We start from the raw sequence: 15864 nt of genomic DNA, 5'->3' as shown, positions 1-15864 counted from the left end.
CAAGCTTTCGGATGCCACGTACACATGACAACTGCACTCCACGATGAGTCATCCTCTGGAAATTCAAAGCATGATCTCAATTTTTCAATTACAGATACAGGAGAAGAAATAGATACAATGAATATTTTCAAAGGTAATTGCACTACTATTTTTGCAATTCAAATCCCAAATTTTAATGTTTATAGTTCCAACAACTCTAAGCGATTTTTGTTGACAATTTTTTTTTAATTCTATTATATAAACCCTTTCATGTTATTGAAGAAAGGGTGCTCAATTTGTACAAAACCTAGACTTGAGAAATTGCACTTCTGCACTTCTAGATTTATTTTTTATGAGCAATGGATCAAGGTTTCAGATTTTTGTGAAAGAACCTTTTCAAGACCTGCATTTTTGTATCTCCTGGAAGTTTCTGGAATAAAGAGGTGGAACTAGAATTTTATTTGCATATCAAGACTCAAATACATGCGGTATTTCTATCATTGTTCTTTTTTCCTTGATTTAATTAGCATTTCATTTAATTTTTTATTGTGAATGTATTCATAGGCTTCAAGAAATTGTACATTGAGTCACTTTTGAATGGTTTAGAGTTATTAAATTAGAGATATATGTCACCAATATATATTATCATGTCATGCAATATGTTTTTTTTTATATCATTATTTAAATGCATCTTTGTATAGATAAGCAAATCATCTATATGATTGTTTGTTTGCTATGAATTATCAAAAATCACATTGTTATAGGATTACCCAGCTTATATAGCTATATTTGTAAATTTTAAAGTCATAGATTAAACCATTTACCATCTTTGATATAAATTTTAAAACACTCATTCATTAAACCACACATTATTGGGAGACTCATCCCATAATATCTAGTCGGAACCACCATTCCAAATAGAAAATGAAGAAAATGAATCCAAGAGATGAGATAGAGGAAGTGAATGTTCAGATGTATATTGAAAACAACCAGAAACTCATCTCATTTATTGGTAGAATCCATGCCTCATATGTATGGTTATTTAGACTTTTGGATGTCTTGGGGAGAACACACCAGATCCCATCATTCCGTTCACTCACTAAATCCAAATCCAGGAACCAAGTTTGGCAGGAGATCGAAAAGTACTTGGAGATGCTAAGACCAATCACCACTAAGGAAGATTTAGAGCTAAACAAAACGAACATGCATAATTACATTGGTGGTCCTATCCAAATCATAAAAATGTTTCTCATGCTTCATAATGAACTTGAAACTCGTTCCAATACATTGTACCTGGAGGTCTTGGAGGCTAGAGTCTGCTTCCAGCTAGACACCATCATGTAGTTTGGGGACATCATCACGCAATATCAATATTGGCGCCAATATGTTAGTTAGAAGTAGCAGGTGGAGGTTGTTGAGCTAGATTTCTCCCAGACTCAAGAATCATATTTTTTTTCTTGTTAGGCAGTGACGTTGTCTCTAGCTTATTTTTTCTTAAATGGCTACAATTGTGAAATGTAATATTATTTGTAATCATGTTGTAAGTGAAATTCCAAGTTTAAATATTGTAAAACTAATAGCCATGATGTAATGTAATGAGTCATTTTGTAAAGAAGTTGAAGTGTCATGAGGATAGTCGAAAGGTCAAAAAGCGGAGTTGAAGAGTCACACCCTCTTATTATAAATAGAACCTCATAACTCATGTAACCAGATTTTGGGAGCCAAGGTTTTGGCTAGGCTTAGGCTTAAAAGGATATTGTGAGTATTATGAAGAGCCTTGGCTTCTCCTTAGCGTAGAGAGAGTATACTTCTTTGGAGGATCAAGTGTACTTGACTTTAATGTTCCACTATTGGGGCTACTGGTCCGTCAATAGTGTATGTATGAATGAAAATTTCAATAACAATAATAAAAGCAGAGGCAACACCCTTTCATGCCTATGTTGTGAATATAGTAGGACTATTCTTTTTGTATTTTCAATGTACGTTATTTAACTTACACTTATGCTTATGAACTATTTTGTTTTCATTTGTATGAATCTTGTTGAATGGTTTTCATTGTACTAACTCATCACTTTAAATTGTGGACTATTCCACATCTTAGCTTGTGATGTCATTACACTCATGTGTTCCTTTCAAGTTGTGTACTATTACAGGCTTCCAAGGGGTGCACATCCTTTTCCATTGAGAATTATTGAAATATGATTTCATTAATGTCAAAGGCAGTATCATGGAGATGGTTAGAACGTGTAGTTATTGTGCATTGACAAGCATGTAAAAGGAGTGGAAAAGATTATAATTTTCCAAGAAAAATGGTGAACAAGTGTGTTTCAAGGAGCAAACACTTTCGAGCCATTTTTATTACAAAATATCATATCAAATGTATTTCACAGCCCAAAGCACAGGGATGTAGTCAAGAGACAAAGGAAAAAGAGGAAAATTGACCCGACATCATCCACAAATCCTCGATCTGAATTCATGAACGTTATATGGAAGGATTCAGAGGTGAATCCTTTTGAGGATTTGACTAAATTATCTCAATTTGCAAAGGGCATACACAACTGCCACAATTGATAAGGACACTGAAGTTAATATATTGATCAAAGAAAAAGATCAAAGGATTACTCATCTTGAAGAGCAAATAGTAGTAGAACAATAGAAGATTCATTGGATTGAGGAACAATTGGCAGAAGAAAAGCAAAAGAACGAGCAACTTAAACTGAAATTAAACCTGGCGAAACAAAAGATCAACCAACATGCGATCCAAAAATAACAACAATTGCCCAACAACTTGAACAACTTCAATTGACACATCAAGAAGGAATGAAGGCTAAGGAGGAGAAAATATCACAGCTGCAACTTTACATATAATAGTTCAGAGATTATTCTAAGGTTGAGAACTTTAAGAAGGAAGCCCTAGAAGAAAGTGAGGCCTTATCACAACAACTCAATCTACTTTGCCATAAAATATCTCTTGTTGATCCATTATGCATTATAACTACATCATTGATTGATCAAGCAGTCAATACTAGATTAGAATTTGAGGACGCAGATGATAAGGTCACAAATTTCGTCTCCTGGCAAAGCACAACAGAAGCCAGAGTTGCTAACCTACCAAAAATTTAGGAGTCACATAAAGAAATATTATTTTCAGAATGGGAAACATAGCTGATAAAGGAAGGGCTACTTCCAGAGCCAGGGCTACAATGAAAAACGCGATTGAGCTAGTAAATGATTATTTATATGGAGCCAATTTGATTTCTGATTGTTCCCCAAGGAAACTTCCAAAAGTGAAAGTGTTAGAAAATCAATGGAAGTAGGATTTAGCACCTAATGATGAACAAATCAGCATAGTACAAAGCCTGACTTGGGATGCTTATTGGTCCTTTTTAGTCAAGCCGCATAGCCAACAGATGACCATCAAATTCCTTGCCAATGTTGTTGATCACATGGTGCCCAAGCTTTCAGACGCCACGTACACAGGACACCTGCACTCCACGATGAGTCATCCTCTGGAAATTCAAAGCATGATCTCAATTTTTCAATTGCAGATATAGGAGAAGAAATAGATACAATGAATATTTTCAAAGGTAATTGCACTACTATTTTTGCAATTCAAATCCCAAATTTTAATGTTTATAGTTCCAACAACTCTAAGCGATTTTTGTTCACAATTTTTTTTTAATTCTATTATATAAACCCTTTCATGTTATTGAAAAAAGGGTGCTCAATTTGTACAAAACCTAGACTTGAGAAATTGCACTTTTGCACTTCTAGATTTATTTTTTATGAGCAATGGATCAAGGTTTCAGATTTTTGTGAAAGAACCTTTTCAAGACCTGCATTTTTGTATCTCCTGGAAGTTTCTGGAATAAAGAGGTGGAACTGGAATGTTTTTTTCATATAAAGACTCAAATACATGCGGTATTTCTATCATTGTTCTTTTTTCCTTGATTTAATTAGCATTTCATTTAATTTTTTATTGTGAATGTATTCATAGGCTTCAAGAAATTCTATATTGAGTCACTTTTGAATGGTTTAGAGTTATTAAATTAGAGATATATGTCAGCAATATATATTATCATGTCATGCGATATGTTTTTTTTTTTATATCATTATTTAAATGCATCTTTGTATAGATAAGCAAATCATCTATATGATTGTTTGTCTGCTATGAATTATCAAAAATCACATTGTTATAGGATTACCCAGCTTATATAGCTATATTTGTAAATTTTAAAGTCATAGATTAAACCATTTACCATCTTTGATATAAATTTTAATACACTCATTCATTAAACCACACATTATTGGGAGACTCATCCCATAATATCTAGTCAGAACCACCATTCCAAATAGAAAATGAAGAAAATGAATCCAAGAGATGAGATAGAGGAAGTGAATGTTCAGATGTATATTGAAAACAACCAGAAACTCATCTCATTTATTGGTAGAATCCATGCCTCATATCTATGGTTATTTAGTCTTTTGGATGTCTTGGGGAGAACACACCAGATCCCATCATTCAGTTCACTCACTAAATCCAAATCCAGTAACCAAGTTTGACAGGAGATTGAAAAGTACTTGGAGATGCTAAGACCAATTTCCACTAAGGAGGATTTAGAGCTAAAAAAAACGAACATGCATAATTACATTGGTGGTCCTATCCAAATCATAACAATGTTTCTCATGCTTCAGAATGAACTTGAAACTGGTTCCAATACATTGTACCTGGAGGCCTTGGAGGCTAGAGTATGCTTCCAGCTAGACACCATCATGTAGTTTGGGGACATCATCACGCAATATCAATATTGGCACCAATATGTGAGTTAGAAGTAGCAGGTGGAGGTTGTTGAGCTAGATTTATCTTAGACTCAAGAATCATATTTTTTTTCTTGTTAGGCTGTGACGTTGTCTCTACCTTATTTTGTCTTAAATGGCTAGAATTGTGAAATGTAATATTATTTGTAATCGTGTTGTAAGTGAAATTCCAAGTTTAAATATTGTTAAACTAATAGCCATGATGTAATGTAATGAGTCATTTTGTAAAGAAGTTGAAGTGTCATGAGGATAGTCCAAAGGTCAAAAAGCGGAGTTGAAGAGTCACCCCATCTTATTATAAATAGAACCTCATAACTCATGTAACCGGATTTTGGGAGCCAAGGTTTTGGCTAGGCTTAGGCTTAAAAGGATATTGTGAGTATTTTGAAGAGCCTTGGCTTCTCCTTAGCATAGAGAGAGTATACTTCTTTGGAGGATCAGGTGTACTTGACTTTAATGTTCCACTATTGGGGCTACTGGTTCGTCAATAGTGTATGTATGAATGAAAATTTCAATAACAATAATAAAAGCAGAGGCAACACCCTTTCATGCCTATGTTGTGAATATAGTAGGACTATTCTTTTTGTATTTTCAATGTATTTTATTTAACTTACACTTATGCTTATGAACTATTTTGTTTTCATTTGTATGAATCTTGTTGAATGGTTTTCATTGTACTAACTCATCACTTTAAATTGTGGACTATTCCACATCTTAGCTTGTGATGTCATTACACTCATGTGTTCCTTTCATGTTGTGTACTATTACAGGCTTCCAAGGGGTGCACATCCTTTTCCATTGAGAATGATTGAAATATGATTTCATTAATGTCAAAGGCAGTATCATGGAGATGGTTAGAACGTGTAGTTATTGTGCATTGACAAGCATGTCAAAGGAGTGGAAAAGATTATAATTTGCCAAGAAAAATGGTGAACAAGTGTGTTTCAAGGAGCAAACACTTTCGAGCCATTTTTATTACAAAATATCATATCAGATGTATTTCACAGCCCAAAGCACAGGGATGTAGTGAAGAGACAAAGGAAAAAGAGGAAAATTGACCAGACATCATCCACAAATCCGCGATCTAAATTCATGAACGTTATATGGAAGGATTCAGAGGTCAATCCTTTTGAGGATTTGACTAAATTATCTCAATTTGCAAGGGCATACACAACTGCCACAATTGATAAGGACACTGAAGTTAATATATTGATCAAAAAAAAAGATCAAAGGATTACTTAGCTTGAAGAGCAAATAGTAGTAGAACAATAGAAGATTGATTGGATTGAGGAACAATTGGCAGAAGAAAAGCAAAAGAACGAGCAACTTAAACTGAAATTAAACCTGGAAAAACAAAAGATCAACCAACATGCCATCCAAAAATAACAACAATTGCCCAATAGCTTGAACAACTTCAATTGACACATCAAGAAGGAATGAAGGCTAAGGAGGAGAAAATATCACAACTGCAACTATACATAAAATAGTTCAGAGATTATTCTAAGGTTGAGAACCTTAAGAAGGAAGCCCTAGAAGAAAGTGAGGCCTTATCACAATAACTCAATCTACTTTGCCATAAAATATCTCTTGTTGATCCATTATGCATTATAACTACATCATTGATCGATCAAGCAGTCAATACTAGATTAGAATTTGAGGACGCAGATGATAAGGTCACAAATTTCGTCTCCTAGCAAAGCACAACAGAAGCCAGAGTTGCTAACCTACCAAAAATTTAGGAGTCACATAAAGAAATATTATTTTTAGAATGGGAAACATACCTGATAAAGGAAGGGCTACTTCCAGAGCCAGGGCTACAATGAAAAATGTGATTGAGCTAGTAAATGATTATTTATATGGAGCCAATTTGATTTTTGATTGTTCCCCAAGGAAACTTGCAAAAGTGAAAGTGTTAGAAAATCAATAGAAGTAGGATTTAGCAAGTAATGATGAACAACTCCGCATAGTACAAAGCCTGACTTGGGATGCTTATTGGTCCTTTTTAGTCAAGCCGCATAGCCAACAGATGACCATCAAATTCCTTGCCAATGTTGTTGATCACATGGTTCCCAAGCTTTCAGATGCCACGTACACAGGACAACTGCACTCCACGATGAGTCATCCTCTGGAAATTCAAAGCATGATCTCATTTTTTCAATCGCAGATACAGGAGAAGAAATAGATACAATGAATATTTTCAAAGGTAATTGCACTACTATGTTTGCAATTAAAATCCCAAATTTTAATGTTTATAGTTCCAACAACTCTAAGCGATTTTTGTTGACAATTTTTTTTTTAATTCTATTATATAAACCCTTTCATGTTATTGAAGAAAGGGTGCTCAATTTGTACAAAACCTAGACTTGAGAAATTGCACTTCTGCACTTCTAGATTTATTTTTTATGAGCAATGGATCAAGGTTTCAGATTTTTGTGAAAGAACCTTTTCAAGACCTGCATTTTTGTATCTCTTGGAAGTTTCTAGAATAAAGAGGTCGAACTGGAATGTTATTTGCATATCAAGACTCAAATACATGCAGTATTTCTATCATTGTTCTTTTTTCCTTGATTTAATTAGCATTTCATTTTATTTTTTATTGTGAATGTATTCATAGGCTTCAAGAAATTGTACATTGAGTCACTTTTGAATGGTTTAGAGTTATTAAATCAGAGATATATGTCAGCAATATATATTATCATGTCATGTGATATGTTTTTTTTTATATCATTATTTAAATGCATCTTTGTATAGATAAACAAATCATCTATATGATTGTTTGTCTGCTATGAATTATCAAAAATCACATTGTTATAGGATTACCCAGCTTATATAGCTATATTTGTAAATTTTAAAGTCATAGATTAAACCATTTACCATCTTTGATATAAATTTTAAAACACTCATTCATTAAACCACACATTATTGGGAGACTCATCCCATAATATCTAGTCGGAACCACCATTCCAAATAGAAAATGAAGAAAATGAATCCAAGAGATGAGATAGAGGAAGTGAATGTTCATATGTATATTGAAAACAACCAGAAACGCATCTCATTTATTGGTAGAATCCATGCCTCATATCTATGGTTATTTAGTCTTTTGGATGTCTTGGGGAGAACACACCAGATCCCATCATTCAGTTCACTCACTAAATCCAAATCCAGGAACCAAGTTTGGCAGGAGATCGAAAAGTACTTGGAGATGCTAAGACCAATTTCCGCTGAGGAGGATTTAGAGCTAAACAAAACGAACATGCATAATTACATTGGTGGTCCTATCCAAATCATAACAATGTTTCTCATGCTTCAGAATGAACTTGAAACGGGTTCCAATACATTGTAGCTGGAGGCCTTGGAGGCTAGAGTCTGCTTCCAGCTAGACACCATCATGTAGTTTGGGGACATCATCACGCAATATTAATATTGGCACCAATATGTTAGTTAGACGTAGCAGGTGGAGGTTGTTGAGCTAGATTTCTCCCAGACTCAAGAATCATATTTTTTTTCTTGTTAGGCAGTGACGTTGTCTCTACCTTATTTTGTCTTAAATGGCTACAATTGTGAAATGTAATATTATTTGTAATCATGTTGTAAGTGAAATTCCAAGTTTAAATATTGTGAAACTAATAGCCATGATTGTTGTGGGGAAAAGTATCCGATGCGGATGACACTAACCCTTTCTAAAGGTGACAGACTTTAGCAACAACTGAATGACAAAGTTTTCATGTTCATCTTTATGAAAGCACAGAGAGTATGGAAATAGGGTCAACCAACCTGGTGTCTTGCGCTTAGTCGATCCTTGTCCTTCTCTCTTTGTATCCGATTCCCAGCTCTTTGCTCTCCAAGCCGATCCAGCTACACACAGAATCTGCACAACAAAAGAGAGCAAACTACGAGATACAAGCAATCATAATTGAAGCATGGATTAGGTTGCATCAAATATACATGTAAACACAAAAGCATCTATGTAAAACAAGTATATAGGAGAACATGCAAACTTTATTGATAGAAAGTAACAGGGTTCCAGAGGAAGTTACAACCAATGATGTTGGCTCCAATCCAGCAGCACCTCCTCGGCAGCAAGAACTCTCTTCTTCACCTCTAGTAAAACAATCACCCAATAATCCTGGCAGTATACCAACAGCACCTCCTTGCTTATACAAAATTCCAGCCTCCTTAGACCTCATAGAAGAGCTCTATATATAGGAGGGAAGAGGAAAGGATGAGTCAGCTGGAGGCTGGCATATAGCTGACTAGTGTCCTCTCCATCTTCAGTTAATCTTCAGTTCCTATGTCCACTTGGAGATCCTTGCTTACACATGGTGATCAAGTACCTCTTACTCATCACAGGGCGAATCTCATGACCCAAGTGTCAGTTTGGAAGCTTCCTGGGCAACTGACACCTTGCAGGATGACTGTGCCACTTGGCCAATCTCGCCCAGCACAGGTAGCCTTCATTGTTTTTGACTTCCAGCGCAGGTACAGAGTGGGACAGTTGCAATACAGCGCAGAAGCTCAGTTAAGCAGCTGACATGATCCAAAATAAGCTTGTTCTGAAGTGTTTTCAGGTGGAGAAATGATTGGAAGTGCTGTTGATTGATGACCTTGTTCTTTTAGGGGTAAGAACAACATGTTTAGGGACTGAGGATCCCTGTAATTATCGACATTCCCTGCTCCTTGACGCGAGGCACAAAAATGTCTATAACAGTTGCCCCCTAAAGTATGAGGCCGTTAATCGGGTGAAATGCTTTAGCTAGAGGGTCCGAAGTTCGTTCCAGTGCTGAGGAGAGTGCCCTGTAATACAATACAATACAATACATTATCTTTCATTCATCACTATTCTCATGATCTAGCTGAGGCGGGTATTCCCATGCTCAGCTTTCTATAAATACATTTTGGTACATATGACAGACGATCGTCTGAAGACAGACTGATAATCTTCCGCTAAAATTATCATCCTTTGAGGAGGATGATCATCTGCTGCAATGATGTACATGGCAAATGTTTTTATATTTCCTGAATATATATCGCAGCCCGGATGGATGAAACTAGATCCGGGGTCTTCAAACTCGTTCGATCTTCACTCTAAGTACAAGTCGATCCATGTGAGAATTACGCTGAAGTCGAACATGGAAAGACATCGCTTGATTACCGGTCAATAATGAAAACCGTTAACAAGCGCGAGAGGAATCACCAATAATGACGATGACCCTCAAGGTACGGCAGTACAATTTACGTGGCGTGAATAAAGGACTTGGCGTCGAACGCCACGCAAAATCTTCTGGTCGAAGGTCATTGATGTATACCTGTCGCCGGAAGTGAGAAACTTGCCATTGAGGCATGCAAGCTTCAAAGTACTGATGGGGGTGTTCCTAGATCGACTTCTTGGATAATGAGCTGAAGTCGACAAGAAGTGATCCGTCAAAGGAGGGCCTTGATGAATCCCACATCAATGACACGGAACGGAGCTAATGATTTGGTGGAGGTGAAACAAACTGTGACATATGATTCAGGGTGGCGATCATGAAATGGATGAAGGAAAATGTATGGTAGTGGATGGGACACGGTTGACACTTTCTGAATGACCCCTCTTGAACATATAACGACACTGATGTGATGGATCGGTAGCATTACCCCGACTGGATGGTGTGGCGAGGACCATGGTGATGAAACCGGTGAATGAGACAACCCAACCCGATGTGATACGGAAGAAAAGTGTCATGTTCAAGAGTGACTTGCTACCTCTAAACTTTGATGTTCTCCCAATTTTTCCCCAGTCATTTCTGACCAGTACCTCTTTATTTTTGTCAAGCTTGAGGAGGATAACATATGCTTGTTCTATAACCTGCCCTTCGGGCAAGTCCATCGCTATGATTTAACGAGCCTAGCGATAGGGAAAATCGTTCTCGTCTAAAGACAAGTTTGTCACTATTTAATCATTTTAACGAGTCTAACGACAAGGAAAACTCGGTCCTTTTCATTTTTAGAGAGTCTAAAAAGGTACAGAAAGTCAACTCCATAATTCCTTTTTCGTCATCTAATCCCTTAAGTCCGAAAAAGTATAAAACAATACAGAAGGGATGGCTATTCGGTACTTTTTACGAGCCGAACCAGACAAGCGCTCGATCTTTTTGTGTAATAATCCCTCAGGTCCAAAAAGATTAAAATCTAGAGGAGGGATAGCTTTCGGTCGTTTAACGAGCTAGAAGGCCAAAACTCGGCAAACTTTTCATATTTTACGAGTCAGTGAAAAGAGCTCAAAGAAGACTCGTCTTTTGAGGAACGAGTGATAATCAAGGATAGCAACTGATTCCAGGTACAAATTGGAATTTTCCAATCACGATAGTGTTACAAGGAGGGCTAGGTGAAATCACTCTTCGCAGCTGTTCCTCAAAATAGGTAAACACACACGGGGGTGAACGATCGGCCAAATGAAATGGAGGTGATGGATGAGAACACGACCAAGGCTTTTAAGGCTTATAAGTTTACGATCGCAATGGTTATTTACCGAGATAGGTTCATTTTTTAATGAGCTTGAACTTTGGCGGAGGAACTTTGCCCACACTTTTCTATTTTTTAACGAGTATGAATTCCGTGGTAAAACTGCTCGATTCATGGTCAAATTTAATTTTTTACTTTCATTAGCTTTTCTCTTTTCAAATGTAGTACTTCATTATCAAATTGTTGCAACAAATTTTGTTAGAAATGGATAATAATTGCATGAAAATGAGAATATAACCTTAATATTTAACTTTAAACGGTGTAAAAAGTCATAAAAAGGGGTTTTTACTTCTCATTTACCATTTCATTTGCATTTTCTTGTTGGAGCTCTGGAGGTGCCTCTTCTTCCTTGATTTTCACCAGCTGATTCCGGGAGATTCTGTGGACGATTTTCGGCGTCGTTTGGCCCAGGTAGGAGCTAAACCTTAGCCCTCCAGTTTCATGGTTTCCTTTTTCAATTTCATGCCTGTTTTTCAGATCTTCTGGGCCCCAGGGGTTTCATTAGGGCGCCCTGGCATCAGCGTAGGTTCCCCTTTCGAAATCTGCGCTGTATTTCAGGCAGCCTTAAGGCAGACTGAGTTCCAGAGCAGGGGAAACACTCTCTGCCTGCGCTGGGCCTAAAAGAGCTGATTTTGCATGAGTTTTTTGATGATTTTTCGCCAGATTTTCATCAAAATCAGGAACTTACTCTTTCTCTTGCTTGATTGTAGGGAACTTTGGACAAAATGTCCCTTACATGGCGAGAACGCGAACATGAAGCGGAGGACATGGTTGCACTCCATGACCCAGTCACGGTGAACGCGCTTCGGAACTGCGGCCTGCTGAAGTTCTTCCGTATCTCTAGCATGAGAGCACAGATTTCTTTACTGCAGTATATGCTTGATGCTTGGGATCCTGTTAACCAAGTATTCCAGATTAGGGGGAAGTCCTTCCCCTTGACCATAGAGGACATGTACTTCTTGACTGGGCTGTCAAGGCGGGGTGCTCCCATTTCTTTGTCAGGTACGGCTCGAGGGACTACTTCCACCAGAGACTATATCCGTCAGTATTGCCGGGAAGGTTCACAGCCGAGTAAAGACGGCAAGATCAATATCCGTGACATCACTGACAGGTCTCTTAGGTCCATTCTGTTTACTATTGGTAGGATGGCCGGTAGCGCAGCTTTGCATGTTGCCAACAGATCTTATATGCAGCACGCCTTGGAGTGTCTCCAACCGAAAGTGTTTAACTGGTGTGATGCAGTACTTATCCAGATGAAAAGTCAATTGACCAAGGTAAAGGACGGGGGGCTGAAGAACTTTGGATTTGGTTCTATTCTTACTGCCTTTGTCTTGGAGAAAATCCCATTGATGCAACCTCAGTACATCTTGCTTGATGTGCCTTCTCCGACCGAGCCACGCATGCAGAGGTGGGTTGACCATATGTCCCGGCATGCTGGTCAACCCAATATTACATTCACTGAGTCCTTCTTTAGGTGGTTCGAGCGTCAGGAGATGGAATTTTCTGAGTATCCATACGTGGATATGGACTACCGAGGTGATCCGGACTTGGTGCTTCCGGATGGCGAGCAATGGGGTGCTATTGGTAAAATCTCTGACCATATCACTGTTTATTATTTTCATTCATGGTGTTTACTGTTCAAAACTGATCAAACTCTTGGGTGCATGCAGATGTCGGTCCTGTTCGTCCAGTAGCTCGTCCACGGTCGCCAGTTGCTGCCCCAGCAGCAGAGCCTGCTAGGAGAGTTGTTATTCGCGACCTTGGTGATACTGAGATACTCGCAGCTGTGCAGGAGCAGGTTGAGAGCCTTACTCGTGGCCTTCCGGATGTACAGATTGACGAGTTACCTTTACAGTTGCAGCGACACACCATCGGCGTGCCTAGACGATGGACTCGTCTCTTGCGCATGATCGCACAGACCGTGACGTACTTTCATGAGCACCACTAGGCTAGGGTGCCCCCTAGCATCTTTTTGAGTTCTAGGTCGTATGACCAATTTTGTTTTGATTACAGCACATTATGTACAAACTATAAACAGCTTTATATATTTTTATTTTCGGAGTTTATTTCAGTTTATTTGTGATCCACTTACATAGCACCGATGCATCTCTTTTTATATATGTTGTAAATGTCTATCTAATACATAGTTTGCCAATGAATCTGTTAATGTGTTCAAGTTTCTGGAAATATGCTGGTATTGAATTGAATCAAACTCTCTTTCCAAAATCTTAACTCTTTGAAACATACGATAAATAGCTGGATTGCGGACTGAATATATACCAGTGAGCTGTAGTATCACAAGTTGTGAGTCTAGCCTGACAATTAGTCGGCGTATACCATGAGCAATGGTATCAGAGAGGAGTTCGATCAACGCACTATACTCAGCGATATTGTTTGTTGACCGTCCAATACACACACCTCTGAAACTCACTAACTCGCCGCTTGGATCAAAAATGGCCCAGGCAGCGGAGGACAAATTCCGCGTACTACGACTCGCTCCGTCGGCATATCCCACATATGTTTCAGAATAATTCGACATCTGCAACAAACGAGAAGGGTGGATTACTACCGAAACAATCATTTTAGCGAAAACAAAATACAACAAAAGCACTCAGGTTACTATTTAGGCATAGTAACGCTTGAGGTACAACCCGTTACGGGGTTGCGCCAGTGGTATTCCGTCATAATCCATTAACTCGTAGGCCCCTTTTGCTAACACCCTTTTAACAATATAAGGACCCATCCATAAGGACTGAAATTTTCCTGCTCCTAATTTATCGGATTCTTGGTCGTAAAGCAAAACCAAGTCACCCTCAGAGAAGTTGCGCGGTTTGACATTCTTATCGAACTGTGCTTTGACTCATTTCTTATGAGCCTCGTTCGCCAAAGCGGCGTCACGACGGTTTTCATCCAACTGGATCAATTCTAGGAAACGAGCCTCTTCTTCTGAGGTTCCGGGGAGGAGGTCAATTGCGAGTTTAAGTGACGAAATTTCGCACTGGATCGGTAAAACTGCCTCCAGGCCATACACCAATTGGAATGGTGTGAACCCAGTGGCGTTTTTTACCGAGGTTCGGTAAGCCCATAGTGCTGAGTACAGGATTAGATGCCATCTTCTTTTATGAACCCCGATCATCCTTTGCAACATACGCTTCAGGACCTTGTTGATTGCCTCAACTTGTCCGTTGGCTTGTGGATAATACGGAGTAGAGCTGTCGTGAGATAGCCCTAATTTGGCAGCTAATTCGATCATCATGTGATTGCGAAAATGCGATCCATGATCTGTCACTATAGCTTGCGGTACGCCGAACCTGGCGACTACATGATTGAAAAAGAAAAGGGCAGCTGTTTCACCAGTGTTATCCAATGTAGGCATCGCCTCGGCCCATTTGGTAAAATAGTCAACAGCGACTATAATATACCCATGCCCCCTGGTCGAGGTGGGGTTACATTGCATGAAATCGATGCCCCACTTGGCGAAGGGCCCAACAGCAACTATCGGCTGTAAGGGTGCGGGTGGTCTTCTGGTTTTGCTATCAAAGATCTGACATGCATGGCAACTTCTGATAGCTATTATGCAATCTTTAAACATAGTTGGCCAGAAATATCCTGCTCGTAAGATTCTTTGTGTTGTTGCATATCCAGATTGATGCCCCCCACATGCGCCTGAATGACAATCATTCAGGGCTTTTTCGGCCTCCTCATGGGTAAGGCACCTCCTCAGAACCGTATCGACACCACGACGGTAAAGTGTATCACCGACGATCATGTAGTCTTTGGATTGGTATCGTATACGTTTTCGTTCCGAGTGTGAGGTATTAGGCCTAAATTTTTGGGTTTGGAGATAAACAATGATGTCTCCATACCACTCATTGCTTACTGATATCAGAAACAAATTTTCATCCATGATTGACTCTTCTGATGTTTCATCGTTGGACGATGATGGGAGATCGCATAATAATTCCGCGAAAACTAGAGCTTTCTTCGATTTGGATTTTACAAAATCTAAATCAAACTCTTGAAGGATGGCTATCCATTTTGAATATTTGCCCCCAAGCAACTGTCGCGACAGTATATATGTCATGGGATTGCAATCTGACAAAACGGTAGTTTTCCTAAAGAGGACATAATGTCGAAACCTTTGAATCGCTTGGACAGCAGCAAGCGCTAGTTTTTCAACATAGGAATATTTACTTTCTGTGTCGTTTAAGTTTTTACTTAAATAATAAATAGGATGTTCTATTCCATCGACTTCTTGCACTAAGACCATCGCAATGGTCGTATCTGCTGCAGCAAGATACAGGTTAAAATCTCTTTGATAGTCCGGGGCGTACATTAATGATGCTCTTACTAGACAATCTTTCAGAGCGTCAAAGGAAGCTTGCGCAACCTGGTCCCAGACAAAAGGTACATCCTTTTTCAGAAGATGAGTATAACCCTTGGCAAGTTCTGCGTAATTAGGAATGAACCTCCTCAGAAAGTTTGCTTTCCCTTGGAGTTTCTGAATCTGAAGCAAATTTGAAGGTGGAGGCAAATTAATGATTGCCGGAACCTTACAGGGGTCGA

Source organism: Pinus tabuliformis, chromosome 2_1 (assembly GCF_031772625.1).
Source record: "Pinus tabuliformis cultivar Carrire ecotype Pingquan chromosome 2_1, CPIR1, whole genome shotgun sequence".
Taxonomy (NCBI): domain Eukaryota; kingdom Viridiplantae; phylum Streptophyta; class Pinopsida; order Pinales; family Pinaceae; genus Pinus; species Pinus tabuliformis.
The sequence above is the reverse complement of the archived record's forward strand: the minus strand, read 5'-3'. Positions refer to the sequence as shown.